This window comes from Phyllobates terribilis, unplaced genomic scaffold, assembly GCF_046119375.1.
Source record: "Phyllobates terribilis strain yellow unplaced genomic scaffold, ASM4611937v1 Scaffold_3__8_contigs__length_932513732, whole genome shotgun sequence".
Lineage (NCBI taxonomy): Eukaryota > Metazoa > Chordata > Amphibia > Anura > Dendrobatidae > Phyllobates > Phyllobates terribilis.
Window position 1 is genome coordinate 539838092 of NW_027362763.1, and position 20304 is coordinate 539858395.

General features: G+C 43.0%; 1 long non-coding RNA gene across 2 annotated transcripts in view; it reads right to left on the reverse strand.

The window, feature by feature from the left end:
- LOC141258230 (uncharacterized) overlaps window positions 1-13489 on the reverse strand; it is a 239891-nt gene extending 226402 nt beyond the window's left edge. For both annotated transcript variants that reach the window (XR_012318246.1, XR_012318245.1), the window contains exons 1-2: window positions 13429-13489; window positions 12740-12830 (exon numbers count right to left, since the gene is read on the reverse strand). This is a non-coding gene — a long non-coding RNA (uncharacterized lncRNA). The remainder of the gene's footprint in view (window positions 1-12739; window positions 12831-13428) is intronic.
- Between the last annotated feature and the right edge of the window lie 6815 nt (window positions 13490-20304).

The window sequence follows — 20304 nt, forward strand, 5'->3', positions numbered from 1 at the left end:
TTTTTTGGGGGGTCCCCCATTTTAATAGCTAGTAAAGGCTAGGTATTCAGCTGGGGGCTGATATTAGTAGCCTGGGAAGCTCCGTGGGTATTACCCCCTTCCCAGGCTTCAAACATCTGCCCCATCCGTCTGCTTAACCTCCGCTAGAGACTAAAATTATGGGGAACCCCACGCCAATTTTTTTTAATAAATCCTTTATTTTAACACTAAATCACAAGTACAGTAATCAACACTATCACTGTACTTCTTATATATGTAACTGACATGTTTCTATCTATCTAATCTATGTGTTATGCTCTATTCTTTCTGTTATAAATTGTCGGGTACCGATACTGAATTGCCGGCCGGCTTTTTTAAGGAGATGGTGCATGAAAACACTATTATTTTTTTTAATAAATCCTTTAACACTAAATGACAAGTACAGTAAGCAACACTGTCACTGTACTTCTTATATATGTGACTGACATGTTTCTATCTATCTAATCTATGTGTGATGCTCTATTCTTTCTGTTCTAAATTGTCGGGTACCGGTGTATGCCACTGCTGAATTGCTGGCTTTTCATGTAATACATTCTACATTATTCTTAGCCATCCAGCTTGTCATCCTTCAGAGACACTGCAGAGCGCAGGCATTATGGGAACTTCCAATTCCGGTATTCGATATTCTAAAGTATCGGAACTCAGTATCGGAACTCTGATGCCGCGAATATCGGTCGATACCCGATATTTCAGTATCGGAATGCTCAACACTAGCTGTTAGTGGTTCTGATCCTGTACTGTAGCAATGCATAACTTGTAAAATTATGTGATACATGTCTACATTAATAAAATGTTGTGTCGTTTGACAGGTTAAGTGTTACTATGTTTTTATTTATGTTATTAACCCCTTCACCCTTCATTAACCCCTTCAACCTTAAACCTGTTTTCATCTTCATAACCAAGCCAAATTTTACAATTCAGACCAGTGTCATTTTATAAGGTAATAATTATGGAACTAAACAATGGATCGCACTGATTCTGAGACAATTTTTTGTGACATATTGTACTTTATGATAGTGGTAACATTTGTTCTATATGACTTGCGTCTATTTGTGAAAATATCGGAAATATGGCGCAAAGTTGGAAAATTTAGCAATTTTCAAACTTTTAATTTTTATGTCCTTAGATCAGCGAGTTATGTCACACAAAATAGTTCATAAATAACATTTCCCACATGTCTACTTTACATCAGCACAATTTTTGAAACACAATTTTTTTTGTTTGGAAGTTAGAAGGGTTAAAAGTTGACCAACGATTTCTCATTTTTCCAACAAAATTTACAAAACCATTTTTTTAGGTACCACATCACATGTGAAGTGACTTTGAGGGCACTATATGACAGAAAATACCCAAAACTAACATCATTCTAAAAATCGCACCCCTCAAGGTGCTCAAAACCACATTCAAGAAGTTTATTAACCCTTCAGGTGCTTCACAGGAATGGAATGTGGAAGGAAAAATTAAACGTTTAACTTTTTCTCAAAAATATTACTTTAGAGACAATTTTTTTATTTTAACAAGGGTAACAGGAGAAAATGGACCTTAAAATTTGTTGTGCCATTTCTCCTGAGCACGCTAATACCCCATATGTGGGGGAAATCCACAGTTTGGGCACATGGCAGGGCTTGGAAGGGAAGGAGCGGCATTTGACTCTTTGAATGTCAAATTTGCTGGAATAATTAGCGTACGCCATGTTGCATTTGAAAAACCCCTGATGTGCCTAAACAGTGGCAACCCCCCACAAGTGACACCATTCTGGAAACTAGACCCCTCAGGGAACTTACCTAGATTTGTGGTGAGCACCTTGAACCCTGAGGTGCTTAATAAAAATGTATAATGTTGAGTCAGGAAAAAAAAATCACATTTTTCCCACAAAAATGTTTTTTAGCCCCAAATTTTGCAATTTCAGAAGAGAAACAGGAAAAATTATTCAATACAAATTGTTGTGTAATTGCTCCTGAGTAAGCAATCCCCCCCTATTTGGAGGAAAACTACTGTTTGGGTGCACAGCAGTGCTCGGAAGAGAAGGAGTGCCATTTGACTTTTTGAATGTAGAATTTGCTGGAATAATTAGCAGACACCATGTCACATTTGAAGAGCCACTGATGTGCCTAAAAAGTGGAAACCCCAAACAAGTGACACCATTATGGAAACTAGACCCCGCAGGGAACTTATCTAGATGTGTGATGAGCACCTTGAAGCCCCAAATGCTTCACAAAAGTTTATAATGTTGAGCCATGAAAATAAAGAAATCAAATTTTTCCACAAAAATGTTTTTTTTAGCCCCAAATTTTGCATTTTTACTACGGTATCAGGAGAACTTTCACCATAAAATTTGTTTTGCAATTTCTCCTGAGTATGCCGTTTCCCAATATGTGGAGGAAAGCTACTGATTGAGCACACAGCAGGGCTTGGAAGGGAAGGAGCTCCATTTGACCACAAAAATGTTCTTTTAGCCCCAATTTTTTATTTTAACAAGGGAAACAGGAGAAAATGAACCCCAAAATTTATTGTGCAATTTCTTCTGAGCACTCCGATACCCCATATGTGGGGGAAAACCAGTGATTGGGTGCATGGCAGAGCTTAGAAGCGAAGGTGTGACATTTGACTTTTTGAATGTCAAATGTACTGGAAAAATTAGCGGATGCCATGTCGCGTTTGAAGAGCCACTGATGTGCCTAAACAGTGAAAAGCCCCACAAGTGACCCTATGTTGGAATCTAGACCCCTCAAGGAATTTATCTAGAAGTGTGGTGAGCATCTTGAACCCACAGGTGCTTCACAGAAATTTACAATGTGGATCTGTGAAAATGAAAAAAATATATTTTTCCAACAAAAGTGTTGTTTTAGCCCCATATTTTTTCATTTTCACAAGTATAGAAGGAGAAAAAGAACCTCAAAATTTGTTGTGCAATTTCTCCTGAGTATGCTGAAAACCCATATGTGGTCGAAAACTACTTTTCTGGGTTGATCTGCACTTTATCTTTTCTATGGGTGATATGGCTTCCTATATATCATTGGTACTTTTGTACAATCATGTGTTGTGACTGGTAGCATAACTAATACCATCTCGGCCCTGCTGTATAATATCAAGCGCAAATTACTAATCATATGACATTAGATTTGTATACTGATCTTTGATTTTATATATTCTGCATACATCTTTTGTCCTATCTGATTAATAATTTCTAAGCTGGTTTAGCCCCTGATATTTGCTGTTATTTGGGCATTTATACCATCTATGTGTAGTCTAATGGGCAGTAATATTGATTGCATTATTTGTACCATTATATAGGCTACCTATCAATTCTGTGTATATTAGGATGTATGCCTTTCACCCATAGTTGATGAGTTTGGTATTGTTACGTTTCAATGTTTTTAAATGAGATATAATACAATTTGTAATTTTTATTTATAGTTTGTTCATTCAAGGTGTGCGCATTGCTAGTGAACTGCTTTTCCTCCTAGTTTTTCCAAAAACTACTTTTGAGGCACAGTGCACAGCACAGAAGGGAAGAAGCGCCATATTAGAGTTCAGATTTTGTTGGACTGGTTTGAGGGTGCTAAGTGACATTGGCAGAGCCCCTGAGGTGCCAGAACTGCAGAACCCCTAATAAATTACCCCATTTTACAAACTACACCTCTCAATGAATTCATCTAGGGGTGCAGTGATCATATTGACACCACAGGTGGGTCACAGAATTTTACATCATTGGGTAGTGAAAAAAGAAATAATTTTTTTTTTTTAGGCCGGCTTTCATCGCTATAGAAATGCCAATTATGTGGATGCTAACTGTGGTTTAGGCACACTGGGGCTCAGAAGTTAAGGGGGCATTTGGATTTGGGAGCACAGAAGATGTACACCGCCAGATCCCAGGTCAGAAGGCATCCACAGTGCCTCCATCTACCTCATTATAGGGAATCTTCCGCCAGGGGTTCCATCTGAATCACGTTTTTCCGAGATTTACACGGAAACCCTGGTGGAAGCGCTCAGCACAAAGCGCAGGATAAATGTGAGCTGAGCCTTACTGCGATCTTTGGGAGGCAGACTGAACAAATGTACATTATGTGAAGAAATGGTTTTATTTATTTTTTACGCCGTTCCTCATGCAGTAAAAGTGATTAGACTACTATATTCTTTGAGTCCATGCGATTACAGTGATATCAGATTTATATCGGGTTTTTATGTTTGGCTGCTGTCACACACTAAAAGACTTTTTTTTGCAAAAACTAGTTTTTGCATCACCATATATTCAGAGCTATAATTTTTCCATATTTTGGCCTACAGAGTCATGTGAGGGAGGACTTGTTATTTGCGGGACGAGTTGACATTTTTATTGGTTCCATTTTCGGGCACATGACATTTTTTGATCGCTTTCTATTCTGATTTTTGGGAGGCAGAATGAACAAAAACCAGCAATTCAGGAATTGTTTTTTTTTATGTCGTTCCATGTGTGGTAAAATTGATAAGGCAGCTTTATTCTTCGGGTCAGTACGATTACATTGATACTACATTTATATCGTTTTTTTATGTTTTGGTGCTTTTACATAATAAAGACTATTTTACAGAAAAATAATTCTTTTTGCATCGCCTTATTCTGAGAGCTAGAACTTTTTTATTTTTATAATAGAGCTGTATAGCAGCTTGTTTTTTGCGGGACAAGGTGTTGTTTTCAGCAGTACCATTTTTATTTAAATTCATCTTTTTGATCGTGTTTAATTCCACTTTTTGTTCAGTGGTATGATGATAAAGCATAGTTTTTTTGCCTAGTTTTTTTTTTTTTTTTTTTACAGTGTTCAATAAAGGGGTTAACTATTGGGACAGTTTTATAGTTTGGGTCATTTCAGACATGGTGATACCAAATATGTGTACTTTTTTTTGTTTATATATGTTTTTTTTAATAAAAAAATATTTATTTATGGGTACAATATATACAGTATATATTTTATTATTAGTATTTTTTTAATATATATATATTTTTTTAAAAATTAACTTTTTTTACTTTTTTATTTTGTCCCACTATGGGACTTTCACTTTTTTGGCTGATTGCTCGTAAAGCATAGAAATGCAAGAACATTCCTATTCTGTACAAACTGTCAGCGCTGCACTGACAGACAAACTTGCTACATTTTGCACTGAGCATGGTGTAGCAAGTTTGCTAGTTCTGGTGACCCGGATGTCATTATGACGACATCGGTTCACCATAGCAGCAATGATTGCGGGCCCCCGCAATGATGTCGCAGGAGAGCCATTCCAAGGGCAGAGGGGCTTCACCCATCTGCCTGCTTTCTAAATGCTGCGATCAATTTAGATCACAGCATTTAGGGGGCTAAAGTGCCAAGAGTTGTGTGGCACCACTCCTGGCATTGAGTGCTGGGTGTCAGCTGTCAGAATCAGCTGACATCCAGCGTCGATCATGTGTGCACAGCCTCTGTGCGTGCAAAATCACTATGCCGTATCCATTCGTCCAAGGCTGGTAAGTACCAGGTGACTTGGATGTATGAATACTTCAAAGGTCGTGAAGGAGTTAAAGGGGTTGTGCTAGTTTGTGATGAAAATCTGCAGTTACTCTATGTGACTGCAGACTTCTGAATTCTCACAGAGTGCACTGCGCGCTGTCAGGATTCTGCCGGCAGTGAGAGCAGAAGGTCACAAAACCGCAAGTAAGCGATTTACATACCTGCAGTCCCATGCCAACTAGGCATGTGTAGCCTCGCTCATTGAAAATAAATTTAGCGAGGCTGGACACATCTAGTCAGAATGTGGCTGGAAGTTTGCAAATCACATACTTGTTCTCACATGACCCTCTACTCTTGCCGCCGTCATAGGAGAATCCTACAAGTTTACAGTGCATTCTCTATGAGAATTCAGAAGCCTGCAGTCATCTAATGTGACTGCAGACTTTCATCACAAACCTGGACAAGCCATTTAATTATAAAATTAAGCCCTTTAGCATGTCAATCCTAACAGCGTGTAATATACTCACTGTCAGGATTCAGCTCAGCTTGCTGGTTCCAGCAGTCATCACATGGCCCCTTCACTCATATGCAATTTTCTTACTGAAGATCACATGACAACTAGCTTCTCTTCTAGCTTCTCTCAGTTTTTCACTGAACATTGAGAGAAGTAGGAAGAGTAGCTCTTCGGCACGTGACTGTACGTAAGCAAATCACATATGAATGAGCTGCCACATGACAACTACTCAAACCGCATGAGGGAGTGGGGACCTAGATACACCTTTGCCTATACATGATTATAGGGGTTGCCATTTTGCCTTGGCTGCTGGTACGATTCAAAGAACATTTGCAAATCTACAACAGAATAGCTGAAAAACAAAAGAATCATGGTTTCAATGGCCCAGTCAAAGTTCACACCTCAACCCAATTGAAATTCTGTGGTGGGACCTTAAGTAAAAAGTAATGCCCACAAATCTAAATGAAATTAAGCTACGTTTTAAAGGAGAGTAGGGCGAAATTCTTCCAGAATAAAGTGAAAAGCTGATAAAGTCATAGAGAAAATGATTGCTACAAGTTATTGCTGCTAAGGCTGGAGTCAACCCAGTGTATGGCACCGGATGTGAGAACATCGGATGAGATATGCTAATAACCCTCGGCTCCTGCTCTGCTGTGAGCCGGGTGTCTTGCTACTGTGCTGCGATCCTCTAGCATGAGAGGATTGCAGCATCGCTGCAGAGGAGACAGAGAAAGTAATTTCTCCATCTCCTCCTTGGCCTGACTCTGCGCATATCAGACTGCACTGGGCTGACATCTGGGTGCAGTCCGATGTTTCACACGCACCCATAGACTTGTATGGGTTGAGAGTGAATCGAGTCTCACTGCAAATCGGCATGAGAAAATATTCGCAGATCTGAGCAGCCCCATTGTATAACACTGGGCCGAGTGCTTTGCGATGTTTTATCGCATAGCACTCAGCCTTGTTGTCTGCTAGTGTGACTCCGGCCTTAAGATGGCTCTACAAACTATTCTTTCATGGGGTGTAGTTAATTTTTTATAAACTGCTTCTCTATTTTGGCCTAGTTTTTGATAAATAAATAATGCTACAATGTAATTTGTCATGCGTTGTTCATTTTAATTATTTATGTGTTTTTTTAAATCATCTTAATTGTATTTAAATTATTTTTCTCATGACTTTACTTTCTGACCTGTGCAGTGAGGGACCTTTATCTAATACATATTGTGAATAATGAATCATGTCTCTATATAGATGTTATTTTTCGCAATCACAATCCTGCCTGTGATGACAATTAGGTAATGTTGAAAAACTGATCTTTAACAAACAAGATATGTCAGTCTGTTAGGAGGCTTAGTAGCAAGAATGCAAAATTACAAGATTTTTTCATTTTAAAACACAAGAAAGTCCTACATCTGGGGTGATCATGGCTTCCTATTTTATAATTATAAAGTAAGTCATACAAAAGGAGATGGGATAAGGAAGCAGAAAGCAAAGTGGGATGGATGGGGGAAAATATATGCAATTTTAATCTTACCAGTAGTAACATCTTTAAAAGTATGTGACAGTGTATTCAACCTAAATATTCTGGCTATATGATTGATGAATGCAAAATAACAATATAGATGTAATGTTACAGACTGTTGTTGAAATCTAGCAACTCTAAAAGGGCTTCCTTGGACAACCTTTCAATTTACCACTTTATTTAGCCCAGGGAATGCGCTAGTGATCACCCTTCACCGCTAAACGAAGATTAGGCTTTCCCTGAAAATGCCCATGGGTTGCATTCACAGAGTAGCTGCTGACTAGTGGAGCGAGTTGGCAGGAGTGCTATACTAGCTGGATCAAAGCAGGAGAGATGTAACTAGACACAGAATCAGCAAATCCATGGCCAAGAGAATGGTCAGGTTAATCTAGGCTAATCTAGAGAGACAGAAACAAAGGCAAATTTGGCAGGCAGAGGAAAGGTTAATAAATCCAGAGTCAAGTCCAAGAATCAGTCCAAGAAGGATCCAAAAACAAAATGGTTAACAGATGAGAAATTCATACAAGGAGCCATATAAAAGCAATGAATAGTATGGACTGGATATTAGTGGGAACTTTACATAGGCACTGTTCATCCTTATTGGCCACTGAACCTGCCCTGAAATTGGTCTGCTGACGTACCTAGCATTGGATTGTCAGCTAAACCTAATTCACATACACTGCTCAAAAAAATAAAGGGAACACTTAAACAACAGAATATAACTCCAAGTAAATCAATCTTCTGTGAAATCAAACTGTCCACTTAGGAAGCAACACTGATTGACAATCAATTTCACATGCTGTTGTGCAAATGGAATAGACAATAGATGGAAATTATTGGCAATTATCAAGACACCCTCAATAAAGGAGTGGTTCTGCAGGTGGGGACCACAGACCACATCTCGGTACCAATGCTTTCAGGCTGAAGTTTTGGTCACTTTTGAATGTTGGTTGTGCTTTCACACTCGTGGTAGCATGAGACGGACTCTACAACCCACAGACGTTGCTCAGGAAGTGCAGCTCTTCCAGGATGGCACATCAATGTGAGCTGTGGCAAGAAGGTTTGCTGTGTCTGTCAGTGTAGTGTCCAGAGGCTGGAGGTGCTACCAGGAGACAGGCCAGTACACCAGGAGACGTGTAAAGGGCCGTAGAAGGGCAACAACCCAGCAGCAGGACCGCTACCTCAGCCTTTGTGCAAGGAGGAACAGGAGGAGACTGCCAGAGCCCTGCAAAATGGCCTCCAGCAGGCCACAAATGTGCATGTGTCTGCACAAACGGTTAGAAACCGACTCCAAGAGGGTGGTATGAGGGCCCGACATCCACAGATGGGGGTTGTGCTCACAGCCCAACACCATGCAGGAAGCTTGACATTTGCCACAGAACTCCAGGATTGGCAAAGTCGCCACTGGCGCCCTGTGCTCTTCACAGATGAAAGCAGGTTCACAATGAGCACATGTGACAGACGTGACAGAGTCTGGAGACTCTGTGAAGAGAGATCTGCTGCCTGCAACATCCTTCAGCATGACCCGTTTGGCAGTGGGTCAGTAATGGTGTAGGGTGGAATTTCTTTGGAGGGCCGCACAGCCCTCCATGTGCTCGCCAGAGGTAGCCTGACTGCCATTTGGTACCGAGATGAGATCCTCAGAACCCTTGTGAGACCATATGCTAGTGCGGTTGGCCCTGGGTTCCTCCTAATGCAGGACAATGCCAGACCTCATGTGGCTGGAGTGTGTCAGCAGTTCCTGCAAGATGAAGGCATTGAAGCTATGGACGGGCCCGCCTGTTCCTCAGACCTGAATCCGATTGAGCACATCTGGGACATCATGTCTCACTCCATCCACTAACGTCACGTTGCACCACAGACTGTCCAGGAGTTGGCGGATGCTTTAGTCCAGGTCTGGGAGGAGATCCCGCAGGAGACCATCCGCAAACTCATCAGGAGCATGCCCAGGTGTTGTATGGAGGTCATACAGGCACGTGGAGGCAACACACAATACTGAGCCTCATTTTGACTTGTTTTAAGGACATTACATCAAAGTTGGATCAGCCTGTAGTGTGTTTTTCCACTTTAATTTTGTGGGTGACTTCAAATCCAGGCCTCCATTGGTTAATAAATTTGATTTCCATTGACAATTTTTGTGTGATTTTGTTGTCAGCACATTCAACTTTGTACAGAACAAAGTATTCAATGAGAATATTTCATTCATTCAGATCTAGGATGTGTTATTTGAGTGTTCCCTTTATTTTTTGAGCAGTGTATATTAAACTAGCCAGATTGCTAAATAGCAATTACATAACTCAGCAAATAGGAGTGTCAATAACGCAACTGGACAGTATCAGTGCTGCCAATAAAAAAAGAGAATGCAAGAAGGCAGCAGCATACACCAGCCAGCAGTGACATCAGTTCGAACCCCTCCACTGTAAGCATTACTTACTGAATCAGAGAAACGGTGCCTGACAGTGAACGCAGACAGTGCTGGAGCGAGGTTAGGTAAGTATGTTATATGTAAGTAATTTTTTTCAAAGGAGAATACCCTCTTACTGCTATATAGAATCTTCTAAGATATCAGACCCATACATTAAAAATACATATCACTTCTCCCGTACGCCTCAAAACTATTGCAAAAACACGCCCATTTTGAACTGTCCTCCCACATCTCCTCTTGCTCCCTCTTTGACTACTTACAATCTGGCTTCCAACCGCGTCACTCCACTGAAACTGCCCTGACTAAAGTCACCAACGACCTACTAACCACCAAATTCAAGTGACACTACTCTGTCCTCTGCTTTTGACACAGTGGACCATTCCCTATTACTACAGATTCTCTCATCTCTTGGCATCACAGACTTGGCCCTATCTTGGATTTCCTCATACCTAACAGACCGGACATTCAGCGTCTCCCACTCACAAACCACCTCCTCACCTCGCCACCTATCTGTCTGTGTCCTGCAAGGTTCAGTCCTAGGGCCTCTGCTCTTCTCCATTTACACCTTCCAGTACCACCTCTATGCTGATGACACACAGATTTACCTCTCTGGACCAGATATCTCCTCCCTACTAACCAGAATCCCACAATGTCTTTCCACTATTTCATTCTTCCTCTCTGCTAGATTTCTAAAACTTAACCTGGAAGAAACAGAATTCATCATCTTTCTCCCATCTCACTCAATACCTCCAACAGATCTATCAATTAAAGTAAATGGCTGCTCACTATCCCCAGTCATGCAAGCTCGCTGCCTCACGGTAACCCTGGACTCTAATCTCTCCTTCAAGCCACATATCCAAGCCCCTTGCTCTTCCTGCCGACTTCAACTCAAAAATATTTCTCGGATCAGCACATTCCTTACTCAAGAATCTTCAAAAACACTAGTGCCCGCCCTCATCACCTCCCGCCTCAACTAATCCAACCCCCTGCTCTGTGGCCTCCCTTCTAACACTCTCGCACCCCTCCAATCTATCCTAAACTCTGCTGCCTGACTAATTCACCAGTCCCCCTGCTATTCCCCGGCCTCTCCCCTCTGTCAATCCCTTCACTGGCTCCCCAATACCCAGAGACTCCAGTTCAAAACTCTAACCATGGCATACAAAGCCATCCACAATCTGTCTCCTCCATACATCTCTGACCTAGTCTCCCGGTACATACCTACACGCAACCTCCGTTCTTCACAAGATCTCCTTCTCTACTCCCCTCTTTTCCCCTTTTCCCATAACCGCATACAAGATTTGTCCCATGCATCCTCCCTACTCTGGAACTCTCTACCCCAACAAATAAGACTCTCGCCTACCATGAAAACCTTCAAAAGGAATCTGAAGACCTATCTCTTCCAACAATTCTACAACCTACAGTAACTAACGCTCTACCTTACCACTGCGCGACCAGCTCTGCCCCCACCTACTGTATCCTCACCCATCCCTTGTAGATTGTGAGCACTCGTGGGCATGGTCCTCTCTCCTCCTGTACCAGTCAGTGACTTCTATTGTCTAAGATTATTGTACTTGCTTTTATTATGTATACCCCTTTTCACATGTAAGGCGCCATGGAATAAATGGCGCTATAATAATAAATAATAATAATAATTTAAAATGATAACTTAGGTCAAACAATAGGTAACTTTTCAATGCCACATTCAATTTTAAAAAAAGTTGTAGGTCAAATGAAAGCCTATTTAAAGATGACTTTCATCTCTTCATTCTGTGCATTCTGTATTGTCACCTTGTAGCCAAGTAAACCAATTTCTATAAAGTAAAAATCTGTCCGGAGTGGGACAGAATAGATTCACATGAATTTTACTAGAACTCTGGAATTTAATATAGAAAATGTTCTTCATAAAGCATAGCAAATCATTTTTTTTGTATAGCTGAGACTCATTTAACATCTAACTGCATAGGTCCAAATACCATACTCCACATCAGTGCTTCTCAGACTTTTGGGGTGTGGCTCTACAGAGGCAACCCCTATTTGTGGGTGAGGTGCAGCTAGGGAGGCAGTTTTCACAGAAGTGATGATAAGCTTTAGAGTCTTGTTTGTAGCTGCATTAATCTTTGATTTATGATTTTACTTGAACATTCAGATTAAAAGTAAATTAATTAATATTTAAAATTTTGACATGAGCACTTATCACTGATTGAAAGACCCAGAAATCATCTTCTTGTGGATGGTATGGGCTGAGTAGAACGTATTTAAAAATACCCTGCTCTATATTATACAGAATTCATATAATGTAGGTGGGGCTCTTTATAACTAAAATTATAAGAACAGATTGCCATAGATCTATTACACACCTATTCCGCATCTGGGCTTTGCTCCCCTCACTCCAGTCCGCTGAACTCTGTTGTACTCCACGTCGGGCTTTGCAGGTGGCCTTGCATGCTCCCATGTGATCATCTGCCTGGGACTAAATAAGGCCTATCAAGACACATACCTGTGTCTTGTTATTACGACAATTAGTGTTCCTGAGTCATGTCTATCTGTGGCCTCCAGTACCTCTGCTATCTGCTTCCCGGTCTCCAGTCTGCCTAGGGCCTCCAGTATTTCTGCTACTTGCTTCCTGGTCTCCTGTTTGCTTATGGCCTTCAGTACCTCAGTTACCTGCTTCCCGGTCTCCTGTCTGCCTGCAGCCTCCAGTACTTCCATTACCTGCTTCCTAGTCTCCTGTCTGCCTGTGGCTTCCAATGCTTCTATTACCCATTTCCTGGGTGCCTCACCTTCCTTCACCGTGGCCCATGTGTCCACCCGGACCTTGGGCTTGGAAGATCCACCTCATCAGGTGAGCCAAAACAACATCTCCTTCTCAGTCTATAATCAATCATGAAAAATCAGTCAGTTTTGTACATCATGTCCATATTGAATTTATGTTTTGCTCAGAAGGTTAGTAAATATTACAACAGATGCTGTACATTTCCAGCCTTTTTTGGAATTACATGTGAATTGCAACTACAAAACAGCAGAGTTTAACAATATAGTGCGGATTTAGTAGTTACACTCAGGCCCTGGTGCCTAAAGGGGTTTTGTAGCATTTGTGCCCCGAAAAAAAGACACAAAGACTATATATGGCACATTGTAGAATAAAGGCACGTTAACAGAGTCTGCATTAGGTTCTATATGCCTAAATAACAGTAGATAGCAACACTAGTTTTTCAGATGTAAAATGTTCCTTCATACCTTATTATCTAGCATGTCTTATCATGTCATTTCATTGATGTTATTATGCAAAAGTGCATAGATACTGCTAAATTATAAAAAAACAACTAGTGTATAATGTATAGACAAGTGACCTATTATGATAAAAATGAGTTTTACCAAATAACTAAAACAGCATGAAGAAATCCTGTAGATCTATTCCAGGGACAAAACATACACAAGGTCAGAATAATGAATTATGGCTTTTGATTACCTGAATATCTGCTAATCATGATATAATGGAATGAAGACCAAAGACAAATACATTTCGATTACATTACAGTCAACATTAGCATTTCTGTTTTAACCTTTGCATTATTTGTTAGTTTGCAAGTAAATGACCTATTACCTGGGAGTCAAATGTGTTTTTATCATCTCTTCCTCTATAAATAATTAACCTGCTTACATTCCAGTCTTGCTTTAGAACAGTTTTCCCAATTCAGTTCAAAATGTCCTACATATAACCTTTAAAAGTTGGCAGCCACAGACTGTTGTCAAGAATTCCTGTTTCTCTCATTCTAATCTCACTGCCTTCAGAATACTCACAGACCTGTTTTTTTCTATGAAAGTCTAAACACCAAGGAAATGTTGATGTGGAAGCTGAGACTGTAGGTAAATGTAAACTATAAGGTTTATGCTTTTTTTCTGAAAAAGTAGCTCTATCAATATCAGCATATTCTCAGAGTACTAAGAAACATTCATTTTTTTTTATACAGGTTAAGAGTGTATTTACAACAGATTTTTTAAGAAAAACAAATGTTTATTGTGATATGAGTCCATATAGTATTTACAGTACAAGTGCAATGGTCCGAACTCTGTCTAAATCGTGGTGCACATGGAGAGAAGTAGTAATGAAAGAAGAAATCCCGGCACTCACGTGTTGAATAAAGCTCATTTAATCCAATACATGGCAATCCAAACAAGACGTTTCAGCCCATCTCAGGCGTTTGTCAATTGTGGAACAACGTTACAAAAAAGATCTTATATAAATCAATCCCTAGGAAATTTTATACATTTTGTATATGTTGTAAAAAAATCAAAGCTGCCATCAACCCCTGCGGTAAGTAATGGAGAGATTAATGAGACACCCCCATTACTAACCCGCTAATAAAAAATAAAAACACACACACAGAAAAAAACACTTCATTTGAATAAAGACTCCCTCATGCTATCCCTTGTTCACCAATTTATTAAAAAAAAAAAAAAAATCCCATGCAGATCTGAAGTAATTAGTGATGAGCGAGCATGCTCGCTACTGCTCGGTGCTCGGGCATCTCACTGCTCGACATGCTCGGCGAGTATTTCCGGGGTTGATCAGTGGGTGCTCGGGTCCCCTCCCTGCATGTTTGGCACTCTTTAGAGTGCCAATCAACATGCAGAGATTGCCTGCCACTCGCTGTAATGCCGTAGCCATGTTGGTTGTGGCACTACAGTGATTGACTGGCCGCACAGCGTCATCAGGTCTATATCAGACCTGGCGCCGCCATGTTCGTCACAGTCACTCCGGAATCAGACAGTATGGGGAGAGATGCTGCTGAGCTAGGGAAAGATTTGCTTGTGTATTAGGTAGTGTAGGGAGAAAAAACGTACATTACACATATCCATCTTAACAAACAGTCCTTTTGAGGACTAACTAATCCATCTGCAGAGATATCAGGCAGGCAGTGTATATAGGCAAGCAGGCAGGGTATACAGCAGACTGCAGTGCATATAGCAGAAGAGGCTCAATTCCAATTCTGCCTTCTCCTGCTGTTAGATATTTCTATAGAAAGACCCAGGTCTCAGGGGCCAGGAATACTTTTCTTTGGATCTTAATCCTCATTATTTGCTTAAAAAGCAATCCAGAGAACACCGTCTTTCTGCGCCATTTGCTTGTTGGCACTGCAGAATACAGCCAGGTCCTTTCCATATTACAGCGCTAGAAATCCAGCTATTTAAAACTGTGTTTTCTCCGTCACACGGATCACATATACATTGTCAGAAAATACTGCCATTTCTGGCCTCCATTAAAAATCTCCTTTAGGGTGTCAGTGAAGCAATTCACAGCACTTTGCTGTTCAAACTACTTACCTACAGGCCAGGTATTTAAAACTCTGTTTTCACCATGACACGGATCACATATACTTTGTCAGAAAATACTGCCATTTCTGGCCTCCATTAAAAATTTCTTTTAGTGTGTCAGTGAAGCAATTCACAGCAGTTTGCTGTTCAAACTACTTACCTACAGGCCAGGTAATTAAAACTCTGTTTTCTCCGTCACACGGATCACATATAAGTTCGCTCCAAACTCAGTCATTGGTAGTGAGCGTGGAAGATACTGTCCTCCATTTAAAATGGGCAAGGCACGTGGCAAGGGATGGGGAACTGGATGTGATGGTAATGGTGCATGCAGAGGCCGAGGACAAAGCCGTGGGCAAGCTGAAATTGTGCCACAACAAACACCCACATCTTCTCGCCTGACCTTCCTGTCCCAATTTCTAGGGGACCACAGCACACCACTATTGAACCCAGAGCAGTGTCAAAAGGTTGTTAGTTGGATAGCGGATAATGCTTCCAGTCACTTAGCCACCACCACCACCACCACCCAATCTTCTACACGGTCAAGTCTCAGTACCCGTGAGCCTGGACCGCATATCCTCACCCTGATCCTCCTTCTTCCACCATGCCGAGTGCCCAGAGACAACTGATCCCACACTTGGACACTCTGAAGAGCTGTTCACTTTTCCATTCATAGATTTGGGCCTCTCGCCCAGTCCACTTGAAGCGGGGCAAGTGGAGATCGCGTGTAGCGATGCCCAAATATTTGAGCAGCCACGGTCACACAAAGGCGACGGTGGGAAAGTGTTACAATAGGTGGACGATGATGAGACACAATTGCCAGAAAGTCAGGAGGAGGATCAGGGTGCGGAAGTGGAAGTCGAGGTGGTGGATGATATAGTAGTTGACCCAACCTGGCAGGAGGACATGCAGAGCGAGGACAGCAGCACACAGGGGGAGGGAGGCAGAGCACCCCAACAAGCAGGAAGAAGCAGTGTGGTGCCTGCAGACAGAAGGCAGGCAACCGTTCCCCATAACACCAACACAAAGGAATTTGCCAGTACAACTGTTAGGTCTTCCCGAGTCTGGTTATTTTTTAAAGACTATGCCGATAACCCCAAAAAGGCCCTTTGCACCCACTGCCAGGCCAGCATCAACAGGGGTAGCAAAACGACCAGCCTGACCACCACCAGCATGATCAGCCACATAGCAGCAAAGCACCTGACTTTGTGGGCAGAATCCCAGGGTCCAGGAACAGTATCTGCAGGTGGCACCATTGCTTCATCCGCTGTTGTGCATGCAAGCCAATCCCCTGTCCATGGTCCATGTGAAGATGCCTCCTGCCCTGCACCTGTAGTTGCGCACTCTCAAGTAGCAGCATCAGGAAGCACGTCCATGTCCTTGTCCCAGCACAGCGTTCAGTTGTCAATAACCCAGTCATTGGAATGCAAGCGCAAATATGCAGCTAACGCCCCACAGGCCACACTACTAAATTCTCACATTTCACAACTGCTTGCGCTCAAAATGTTGCCTTTTAGGCTCATGGAGACGGAAGCATTCCACAACCTGATGGCGGCGGCCGTCCCTCGGTACTCGGTCCCCAGCCGCCACTATTTCGCGCAGTGTGCCGTCCCCGCATTACACAAGCCCGTGTCCCAAAACATTAGCCGTGCCCTCAACAATGCAGTTACAGGGAAAGTCCACCTAACCACGGACACGTGGACAAGTGCTTGTGTACATCTTACTGATGGCACACAGGGTTAACATAGTGGAAGCCGGGACCCAGTCGGACCTTGGGACTGAACACGTCCTCCCGACGCCAAGAATTGCGGGCCCTAGGTCAATCAGGGTGGCCCCCACGGTCTACAGCTCCTGCACCTCATCCTCCTCAGCCTCCACCTCCTCTTCAGCCTCCATCTCCGAAATTACCACATCAGTCACAAGCTGGAAGCACTGCAGCACTGCCTCGGCCAAGCGGCAACAGGCTGTGCTGAAGCTAATATGCTTAGGTGACAAACCGCACTATGCTGAGGAGTTGTGGACAGCTCTGAAAGAGCAGGCAGATCTGTGGCTCACACCGCTGAACCTACAGCCAGGCATGATCGTGTGTGACAATGACCGGATCCTGGTGGCGGCTCTGAGGTGAAGCAAGCTCACACACGTACCATGCCTGGCCCATGTGCTTAACCTCGTGGTTCAGACGTTTCTCAAATCCTACCCGGAGCTGCCGGATCTCCTTGTTAAAGTACGCCGCCTGTGTGCCCATTGTAGAAAGTCAGCTACAGCTTCCGCCGCCCTTGCAGTGTTTCAGCAGCGTTTGCAGCTTCCGGCTCACAGACTGGTGTGTGATGTCCCCACGCATTGGAACTCTACACTGCAGATGTTGGGAAGGATTTGTGAGCAGAAGAGGGCAGTTGTTGAGTACCAGCATCAACAAGGCCGTTGGTATTCAGTTCAGACTCCACACATAAGACCTCAGGAGTGGGCATGGATGTCAGGCATAAGTACCATCCTCCAAAACTTTGAGGATTCCACCAAGATGGTGATCGGCGATGACGCCATAATTAGTGTCACCATCCCGCTTCTCTGTCTTCTGAAATGCTCTCTGCTCATGATAAAAGAGGATGCATTGCAAGCGGAGCATGATGAGATGGAGCAAGGAACCATACAGGGTGATTACACACAGCCAAGCCTCATCTCATCCCAACGTGGATTGGGTGACAATGAGGAAGAGGAGGAGGAGGAAGGACAGGAGCTAGTTTCATGCACGGTACTACCAGCACAGCTGTCATACCATCTGTTCAGCGTGGATGGCCAGAGGACAGAGAGGAGGAGGAGGAGAGCATGGTCAGTCATCCTCTTGGTGAGGACACGGAAGTCTTGCCTGTTAGTAGTCTGGCACGCATGGCTGAGTTTATGTTACGCTGCCTTTCCCTTGACCCTCACGTTCTCAAAATTTTGGGTGACAGTCATTACTGGTTGGTGACACTTCTAGACCCACGCTACAAGGAGAAATTTATATCTCTTATTCCTGAGGCGGACAGGTCTACAAAAATGGGGCTGTACCAGAAGGCCCTTGTTGCGGAACTATTAAAAAAATTCCCATCTGATAACGCTGGCGGCAGGGGGTACACTTCATTGGACATCCAAGTAGTACAGGAGAGAGAGACACAACTTCAATCCAGCAGAAGCAGGGGAACACTGTCAAAGTTCTGGGAGAGTTTTCTCAGACCCTCCCATCACACAGGCCCTGAGGCGCGGGGTACTCTCACAAGGAGTGCAAAGTTTTGGAAGATGCTGAGGGAGTAAATTGCCGACCGCACTAACGTCCTCCGTGATTCCTCTGTGCCTTATAATTATTGGGTATCCAAGCTGGATACATGGAATGAACCGGCTCTCTATGCCTTGGAGGTCCTGGCCTGTCCTGCCGCCAGCGTTTTATCAGAGAGGGATTTTAGTGCCGCTGGTGGAATTATAACTGATAAGCGCATCCGCCTGTCAACTGAAAATGCTGACAGGCTGACTCTTATATAAATGAACAAGGGCTGCATTGGGCCAGACTTCTCAACACCACCGAATGATAGCAGTGTAACATAAACTCAAATCCAGTGTCTTTTCTTGGGAGTTGTATTCCCATGCACCTTTTCACACCCACACATGGGTATACGCTTCCTGATTTTGGCTATTTGCTCTTGTCCTCCTCCTTCTCCTCATCCTCCACCACCATATCACCAGGGTGACCGTGGTCCGTGATGCAACACCCACATATTTTTTTTAACGGGTGTTTATGATGGCCGTAAAAATTTTTTTTTATACGGTATGTTCATGTATACCCCCCAGAGGTAAATGTTTGTCAGCCCATACACTTAGTGCATGGGCATTACAAGTATAGGAGGCCGCTCCTTTCTAATGGGAACATTTTTTTATGAGGCCCTCCTCCACGTCTCTTCCAAGGGGCATTGAAGTGCCTCCAAATTTTTGGCAGCCCTTGCATTCACTGCATAGGCCAACACTATGGGAGACTCTCTCCTTTCTAATGGGAACATGTCGTACTTGCTACTATGGCCCTGCTCTATGTGTCTTTAAATTCTTAATGGGGTTTTTCCTAAAATTGGTCAGCTGTTGGACTCACTGCATACCCTATAACTGTATAGCAGTCTCTCTCCTTTCTAAATGGAATTTGCTGTTACTGTGGCCCTGCTTTATGTGTCTTTAAATTCTTAGTGCCTTTTTCCTAAAATTGGACAGCCGTTGGACTCACTGCATACCCTATAACTGTATAGCAGACTCTTTCCTTTCTAATGGGAACATGTCGTACCTTGTTACCAGGGCCGACTCCAGGTTTTTGTGGGCCCCAGGCAAAAGAGTCTCAGTGATCCCCTTTAACACATACCACAATTCAAGATGCACCCCTTCACTGTGTACACCCCCCAACATGCAGCCCTGTGCACACAGCTTCAGTCAAATTCCTTGTGCAAGAGGAAAGAAATGCAACATCACCCCCTTACATATGCAAGGCCCCACATGCAACATTAACCCATTCCCTGTGCAAGCCCCCACAACATGCAGCACATGCATGCATCATCCCCTTCCCTGTGATAGACCCTCAACATCACTTACATGCATCTGCAAGCCCCCAACATGCAACATCACTCCCCTATGCAATCCCCCACAACATGCAGTGCCATGCTTGCATCGCCCCCTTCACCATGCAAGTCCCCCCAACATGCATCACTGTGCATGAAGCAACATGCATCCATGTGCAAGACCAATGACATACAACATAACCCCCCTTCCCTGTGCAAGACCCACAAAATGCTACATTAAAGGAGTTGTCCACTACTAGGACAACCCCTTCTCCTACCCCACGTTTGGCCCCGATAAAATAATAAAGCTTATACTCACCTCCCGTGCTGGAGCCGTTCCCGCAGTATCGGCACTCGCAGTCCCGGGGTTCTTGTGCGGTTGTTCTGACACGTGATTCCGGTGCCCAATCACCGTCACTGTCCCCACCTTTGGAAGTCCAGGCTGCAGCTGATCTCTGACTTCCCCT